The sequence below is a fragment of the Pongo abelii genome, chromosome 14, assembly GCF_028885655.2.
Source record: "Pongo abelii isolate AG06213 chromosome 14, NHGRI_mPonAbe1-v2.0_pri, whole genome shotgun sequence".
NCBI classification, from domain to species: domain Eukaryota; kingdom Metazoa; phylum Chordata; class Mammalia; order Primates; family Hominidae; genus Pongo; species Pongo abelii.
In genome coordinates this window covers 116,307,392-116,316,139 of record NC_071999.2, presented here as the reverse complement: position 1 = coordinate 116,316,139, position 8,748 = coordinate 116,307,392, and the positions used below count along the sequence as shown (strand labels likewise).

Here is an 8,748-nt window from a genome sequence, read left to right as displayed (position 1 = left end):
TCACTGAGCCAGGGTTTTCATCTAAAGACTGCCCTGACCAAACAGAGCCTTGAAGGTGTTTGTTGTCTGCTGACTGTGAATCAGGCATCTTGCTGGGCGATGCAGAGGGCACAACACAAATAAGGCACATAGAGCTCACAGGCAGTGCTTATTTTGGTAGAAACATGAGCAAAGGGTGTTTCTGTTTTATTTGTTTTGTTTTTGCAAGGATTAGAGAGGAATCCAACTAGGTGCATTTATTCAGAATGCAGGCTAAGGGGGATTCGACAGTCACTATGAGACCAGGTAGGACGGGATAGGGATATGAAGTGGAATGATGACAATGGAGTCAAATGGAAGGAATTGAATCTATTGCTTAGGCTCCTGTGGCTTCGCAGTTTTCTTCAACTGCGTTGCCTACACACTTCATAATAAAATTAAAATTAAAGTGATGAAAAAAGGCAATCAAATAAGCAACTCACAAGGGCAGATCTTGTTCTGTTTCATTATCTGATTCACTACTGAGGTACTTCCTGAAAGCCTGAAAAAAAGAAGAAAAAGGAAAACACAGTAAGTGACCAAACTTCTGTTTCTAGAAAGTAAGAAAATACTAATTAGGACCCATTTATGAGGGCACAACAGAGTACTGGTGCTGAAGTGTCCCTCTCCACATCAACAAGTAGAAAACGAACAGAATGCATGAAGCACCTGTTTTCAGACACTGAGGACCACAGCCAAGGGTGGGATTCTTGGGGGGTGTGTGGGGTGTGCTCTGGGATCACCGAGAGGCTCTCTCTGGATTGTGGCATGAGTGGGTGGAGCCCCTGCACAGCACAGTGGCCTCATGGAGTTAGGGACAGAGGGTAGAGGTTGGGGTGTACGAGGAGGTGGCAAGGTTTGCAGTGGGTATTTGACAGGATCCGAAGAAATCTGCAGAGTCCCCTTGAGCCTCGTGGAGAACAAGGAACACTCTGAGCAGAATGGAGAGTCCAGAGTAGCCCACACCGAAGGATGGGGAGACCGCACTGCACACTCGCATTCAACAGAGACACAGAACGGCACGCACCATGCACGCATGTCGCTCAGCTGCCAGGCAGGGCTATGCGGGGACTTCTCCAGCTAAACTTACATGGAAGCCTGAGAAGGTCAGCCAGTCCCACCAATAAATTCACCGCCCACCAAGCAAAACTCAGCAGCCCTTACATCTGACTGATGTCCACATGAGAGAAAAGAGGGGAGGACTTCAGAGACACACACAGCTCCAATGACAGAGTCCACCATTTCAGCAGGATGGCATCCTATAATGTTAAATGCACAATGAAAACAATCGCTAGAGGTGAAAAGAAGCAGGGAGATGATTTTCCCCTCCTAACGAGGAGGGGAAAAGGTCAGTGAAGACCCACTTGGATGTGGTGGGAATGTTAGAATGAGCAGACAAGGACTTAAAGCAGCTGATATTTCAGAGACTTGAAGCAAAAGGAAACAAAATGGTGAATGGCTGGAGATTTTAACAGAAGAATCCAAACTATTAAAAAGAATAAAACACAAATTCTAAAGCTGAGAAATATAATATGGGAAATAAAAAAATTTACCAGACTGGCTTACAACAGCTTGGATATGACAGAAGAAAAGAATAGTGCCTTCGGATGCAGGGCAATAGAAATTATCCAAATGAAGAACAGGGAAAAACTGACAATAATTCTAGATGTGTGTGCGCCTGATAGCAGAGCTTCAAAATACATGAAGAAAATGGCATAACTGGTGGAGAAATAGACAAAATCCACAAAGACAATTCCATGGCTTCAACATTTCTCTTTCAGTGATTGGTAGAACCAACAGACCAAAATTTGGTGAGAAAAAAGCATATTTGAACATTGTGGCAGAAAGAAAGTAAGTTATTTTCAGAAATCATGCTGGAACTGGATATTCATCTGGAAAAAAGGGAACCTCAACTTCCACTTCCTACTCGGTGGGTTGACTTGTGTCCTCCAAAGGTTCACATCCACCTGGGACTTCAGAGAGTGACTATTTGGAATTAGAGCCTTTGCAGATGTAGTTGAAGATCTTAAGATGACTCATTCTGAATTTAGGATGAATCCTAAATCCAGTGACTGACGTCCATATGAGAGAAAAGAGAGGAGGACTTCAGAGAAACACACAGGAAGAAACCCACTAAAATGGCTTTTTAAAAAATTCTTATACTTTAAGTTCTGGGATACATGTGCAGAAAGTGCAGGTTTGTTACACAGGTATACATGTGCCATGGTGGTTTGCTGCACCCATAAACACATCATCTACATTAGGTATTTCTCCTAATGCTATCCCTCCCCTAGCCGCCGACCCGTGACAGGCCCCCATGTGTGATGTTCCCCTCCCTGTGTCCATATGTTCTCATTGTTTAACTCTCACTTATGAGTGAGAACGTATGGTGTTTGGTTTTCTGCTGCTGTGTTAGTTTGCTGAGAATGATGGCTTCTAGCTTCATCCATGTCCCTGCAAAGGACATGAACTCATCCTTTTTTATGGCTGCATACTGTTCCATGGTGTGCCACATTTTTTTTTATTATACTTTAAGTTCTAGGGTACATGTGCATAACGTGCAGGTTTGTTACATATGTATACATGCGCCATGTTGGTGTGTTGCACCCATTAACTCGTCATTTAGCATTAGGTATATCTCCTAATGCTATCCCTCTCCTCTCCCCCCACGCCATGACAGGCACCAGTGCGTGATGTTCCCCTTCCTGTGTCCAAGTGTTCTCATTGTTGAATTCCCACCTATAAGTGAGAACACACATTGTTTGGTTTTTTTTGTCCTTGCGATAGTTTGCTGAGAATGATGGTTTCCAGCTTCATCCATGTCCCTACAAAGGACATGAACTCATCATTTTTTTATGGTTGCATAGTATTCCATGGTGTATATGTGCCACATTTTCTTAATCCAGTCTATCATTGATGGACATTTGGGTTGGTTCCAAGTCTTTGCTATTGTGAATAGTGCCACAGTAAACATATGTGTGCATGTGTCTTTGTAGCAGCATGGTTTATAATCCTCTGGGTATATATCCAGTAATGGGATGGCTGAGTCAAACGGTATTTCTAGTTCTAGATCCCTGAGGAATCGCCACACTGTCTTCCACAATGGTTGAACCAGTTTACAGTCCCACCAACAGTGTAAAAGTGTTCCTATTTCTCCACATCCTCTCCAGCACCTGTTGTTTCCTGACTTTTTAATGATTGCCATTCTAACTGGTGTGAGATGGTGTCTCATTGTGGTTTTGATTTGCATTTCTCTGATGGCCAGTGATGATGAGCATTTTTTCATGTGTCTTTTGGCTGCATAAATGTCTTCTTTTGAGGAGTGTCCATTCGTATCCTTTGCCCACTTTTTGATGGGGTTGTTTGTTTTTTTCTTGTAAATTTGTTGGAGTTCATTGTAGATTCTGGATATTAACCCTTTGTCAGATGAGTAGATTGCAAAAATTTTCTCCCATTTTGTAGGTTGCCTGTTCACTCTGATGATAGTTTCTTTTGCTGTGCAGAAGCTCTTTAGTTTAATTAGATCCCATTTGTCAATTTTAGCTTTTGTTGCCATTGCTTTTGGTGTTTTAGACATGAAGTCCTTGCCCATGCCTATGCCCTGAATGTTATTGCCTAGGTTTTCTTCTAGGGTTTTTTTTTTTTTTTTTTTTTTTTGAGATGGAGTCTCACTCTGTCCCCCAGGCTGGAGTGCAGTGGCGAGATCTCGGCTCACTGCAAGCTCTGCCTCCCAGGTTCACGCCATTCTCCTGCCTCAGCCTCCTGAGTAGCTGGGACTACAGGCGTCCACCACCATGCCTGGCTAATTTTTAGTATTTTTAGTAGAGATGGGGTTTCACCATGTTAGCCGGGCTGGTCTCGATCTCCTGACCTCCTGATCCACCTGCCTTGGCCTCCCAAAGTGCTGGGATTACAGGCATGAGCCTCTGTGCCTGGCCCTCTTCTAGGGATTTTATGGTTTTAGATCTAACATTTAAGTCTTTAATCCACCTTGAATTAATTTTTGTATAAGGTGTAAGGAAGTGATCCAGTTTTAGCTTTCTACATATGGCTAGCCAGTTTTCCCAGCACCATTTATTAAATAGGGAATCCTTTCCCCGTTGCTTGTTTTTGTCAGGTTTGTCAAAGATCAGATGGTTGTAGATGTATGGTGTTATTTCTGAGGGCTCTGTTCTGTTGCATTGGTCTATATCTTTGTTTTGGTACCAGTACCTTGCTGTTTTGGTTACTATATCCTTGTAGTATAGTTTGAAGTCAGGTAGCGTGATGCCTCCAGCTTTGTTCTTTTGGCTTAGGATTGTCTTGGTAATGGAGGCCCTTTTTTGGTTCCATATGAACTTTAAAGTAGTTTCTTCCAATTATGTGAAGAAAGTCATTGGTAGCTTGATGGGGATGGCATTGAATCTATAAATTACCTTGGGCAGTATGGCCATTTTCACAATATTGATTCTTCCTATCCATGAGCACGGAATGTTCTTCCATTTGTTTGTATCCTCTTTTATTTCATTCAGCAGTGGTTTGTAGTTCTCCTTGAAGAGGTCCTTCACATCCCTTGTAAATTGGATTCCTAGGTATTTTATTCTCTTTGAAGCAATTGTGAATGGGAGTTCACTCATGATTTGGCTCTCTGTTTGTCTGTTACTGGTGTATAAGAATGCTTGTGATTTTTGCACATTGATTTTGTATCCTGAGACTTTGCTGAAGTTGCTTATCAGCTTGAGGAGATTTTGGGCTGAGATGATGGGGTTTTCTAAATATACAATCATGTCATCTGCAAACAGGGACAATTTGACTTCCTCTTTTCCTAATTGAATACCCTTTATTTCTTTCTCCTGCCTGATTGCCCTGGCCAGAACTTCCAACACTATGTTGAATAGGAGTGGTGAGAGAGGGCATCCCTGTCTTGTGCCAGTTTTCTAAGGGTGCTTCCAGTTTTTGCCCATTCAGTATGATACTGGCTGTGGGTTTGTCATAGATAGCTCTTATTATTTTGAGATACATCCTATCAATACCTAATTTATTGAGAGTTTTTAGCATGAAGGGCTGTTGAATTTTGTCAAAGGCCTTTTCTGCATCTATTGAGATAATAGTGTGGTTTTTGTCTTTGGTTCTGTTTATATGCTGGATTATGTTTATTGATTTGCATATGTTGAACAAGCCTTGCATCCCATGGATGAAGCCCACTTGATCATGGTGGATAAGCTTTTTGATGTGCTGCTGGATTTGGTCTGCCAGTATTTTATTGAGGATTTTTGCATCAATGTTCATCAGGGATATTGGTTTAAAATTCTCTTTTTTTGTTGTGTCTCTGTCAAGCTTTGGTATCAGGATGATGCTGGCCTCATAAAATGAGTTAGGGAGGATTCCCTCTTTTCGATTGATTGGAATCGTTTCAGAAGGAATGGTACCAGCTTCTCCTTGTACCTCTGTTAGAATTCGGCTGTGAATCCGTCTGGTCCTGGACTTTTTTTTGGTTGGTAAGCTATTCATTATTGCCTCAATTTCAGAGCCTGTTATTGGTGTATTCAGGGATTCAACTTCTTCCTAGTTTAGTCTTGGGAGGATGCATATGTCCAGGAATTTATCCATTTCTTCTAGATTTTCTAGTTTATTTGCGTAGAGGTGTTTATAGTGTTCTCTGATGGTAGTTTGTATTTCTGTGGGATCGGTGGTGATATCCCCTTTATCATTTTTCATTGCATCTATTTGATTCTTCTCTCTTGTCTTCTTTATTAGTCTTGCTAGCAGTCTTTCAATTTTGTGGATCTTTTCAAAAAACCTGCTCCTGGATTCATTGATTTTTTGAAGGGTTTTTTGTGTCTCTATCTCCTTCAGTTCTGCTCTGATCTTAGTTATTTCTTGCCTTCTGCTAGCTTTTGAATGTATTTGCTCTTGCTTCTCTAGTTCTTTTAATTGTGATGTTAGGGTGTCAATTTTAGATCTTTCCTGCTTTCTCTTGTGGGCATTTAGTGCTATAAATTTCCCTCTACACACTGCTTTAAATGTGTCCCAGAGATTCTGGTATGTTGTGTCTTTGTTCTCATTGGTTTCAAAGAACATCTTTATTTCTGCCTTCATTTCGTTATGTACCCAGTAGTCATTCAGGAGCAGGTTGTTCAGTTTCCATGTAGTTGAGTGGTTTTGAGTGAGTTTCTTAATCCTGAGTTCTAGTTTGATTGCACTGTGGTCTGAGAGACAGTTTATTATAATTTCTGTTCTTTTACATTTGCTGAGGACTGCTTTACTTCCAACTATGTAGTGAATTTTGGAATAGGTGCAGTGTGGTGCTGAGAAGAATGTATATTCTGTTGATTTGGGGGTGGAGAGTTCTGTAGATGTCTATTAAGTCCACTTGGTGCAGAGCTGAGTTCAATTCCTGGATATCCTTGTTAACTTTCTGTCTTGTTGATCTGTCTAATGTTGACAGTGGGGTGTTAGAGTCTCCCATTATTATTGTGTGGGAGTCTAAGTCTCTTTGTATGTGCCACATTTTCTTTATCCAGTCTATCATTGATAGGCATTTGGTTTGGTTCCAAGTCTTTGCTATTGTGAATAGTGCTGCAATAAACATATGTGTGCATGTGTCTTTATAGTAGAATGATTTATAATCCTTGGGTATATACCCAGTAATGGGATTGCTGGGTCAAATGGTATTTCTGGTTCTAGATCCTTGAGGAATCGCCATACTGTCTTCCACAATGGTTGAACTAATTTACACTTCCACCAACAGTGTAAAAGCATTCCTATTTCTCCACATCCTCTCCAGCATCTGTTGTTTCCTGACTTTTTAATGATTGCCATTCTAACTGGTGTGGGATGATATCTCATTGTGATTTTGATTTGCATTTCTCTAATGACCAGGGATGATGAGCTTTTTTTCATATGTTTGTTGGCCACATGAATGTGTTCCTTTGAGAAGGTCTGTTCATATCCTTTTCCCACTTTTTGATGGGGTTGTTTGATTTTTTCTTGTAAATTTGTTTAAGTTCTTTGTAGATTCTGGATATTAGCCCTTTGTCAGATAGGTAGATTGTAAAAATTTTCTTCCATTCTTTAGATTGCCTGTTCACTCTGATGATAGTTTCTTTCACTGTGCAGAAGCTCTTTAGTTTAATTAGATCCCATTTGTCAATTTCGGCTTTTGCTGCCATCGCTTTTGGTGTTAATCATGAAGTCTTTGCCCATGCCTATGTCCTGAATGGTACTGAAAATGGCTAATTTTTTAAAAACCTGAAAACAACTATTGGTGAGGCTGGGTCACCACAGGAGCTCTGGTGTCCAGCCCACCCCTTGACTAGACTGTACTCCCTCTGCAGGTGTGGCACAGTGTATTCATCTTGGCAAGCTCAGCCTATCATAAAAGGATATTCAGTAACTGTCTGCTAAATCGGGGAATGAAGTTGGAGCTGTGCAGTGCATGGCTGGCACCTCCCATGAGGTCACTCAGGAGTTGCTCATTCTTGTTTGAAGGGAGGTTGTCGTAACATAGTTTTATCAATGGTTCAGTTGGCAAGAGTACGTTTACTGGTGCGAATACAAATGGATTTGTCTGGAGTGCAGTGGGAGAGAGGCCAAAGGGAAATTGTAGTCAGGCTACTTGAGGGCTGTGGGCAGGTGAGCAGGAAGCAGGATCACAGATATGGAGAAGGGGAGGGAGTCCACCAGCTCAATTCAAGTCAGGAGCAGGGGACGAGGAGCCTGGGGTGGCCTGCAAATAAGGCCATTTCAACCACCGTCTGTTTCCTGCAGATCTTTTCGAAGCCCCCCACCCCCACCACCTTTTTAAAATCTCCTGTGGTTTTGTGTACTTCTGCCTACGTGGGTGTTTTTAATGCTGGTATTTACAGACTATGTGTGTGTTTGTTTTATCTTAAATCTCTTACAAGAACTCAAGCATAAAGCACTCCAACAATTTTTAAAAATTAAACTAGTTTGCATGATTGCTTTGGAGGGCCTGGAGAAACAATCTCAGAAACAGTAGGTGCAACAGTTTCTATATTAATTTTTCTACTATTGTACACTCTTTCTCTTCTAGAGTAGGCAATGAGAGTAAGAATCGTTAGACCTAAATTTTTTTTGAAACTAGGCTTGAAATTTTGCATTTTATTTATCTTGTATTTTGAAAATTACTATGATTTGAACACAATAGTTTATGATATGTATGATCGTGCCTTGGGAAATGTATGGGCTGAGTTTTGGAGAATTAAAATCTATTGGTCAGATTTGACCAGTGAGTACAATCACTCCTAATTATACAGAAGTGCTTTCGAGACCACTGTGCACGCGAATAAACTTTACAATCCTGGCTGTTGGGCAGAATCTAAGCTGTCCATTTACAACAAGGATTTTCCAGGCCCAGTGTTGAGATGTGAAAGGGCTCCTCCCAGACTTTCAGTCCAGCTTGATGTTTCAAGCTTTCTGCATTAGACCATGAGCACCTACAAGGGCTGTTTGGATATATATATTTTTTTTTTCTTTTTCTTTTTTTTTTTTTTTTCTTTGAGATGGAGTCTGTCTCTGTCACCCAGACTGGAGAGCAGTGGCTCACTGCAAGCTCCGCCTCCCAGATTCATGCCATTCTCCTGCCTCAGCCTCCCGAGTAGCTGGGACTACACACCCGGCTAATTTTTCTATTTTTAGTAGAGGTGGGGTTTCACTGTGTTAGCCAGGATGGTCTCGATCTCCTGACTTTGTGATCTGCCCGCCTTGGCCTCCCAAAGTGCTGGGATT

The 8,748-nt window shown here is 41.4% G+C and overlaps 1 long non-coding RNA gene across 1 annotated transcript; it reads right to left on the bottom strand.

Annotated features, from left to right (window-relative positions):
- Positions 1–333: 333 nt before the first annotated feature.
- Positions 334–2,012, bottom strand: LOC112128552 (uncharacterized). Its single transcript, XR_002911040.2, has 4 exons — positions 1,986–2,012; positions 1,383–1,445; positions 1,109–1,277; positions 334–520 (listed from the first exon to the last, which is right to left on the bottom strand). It is a non-coding gene; the product is annotated as an uncharacterized LOC112128552 (long non-coding RNA).
- Between the last annotated feature and the right edge of the window lie 6,736 nt (positions 2,013–8,748).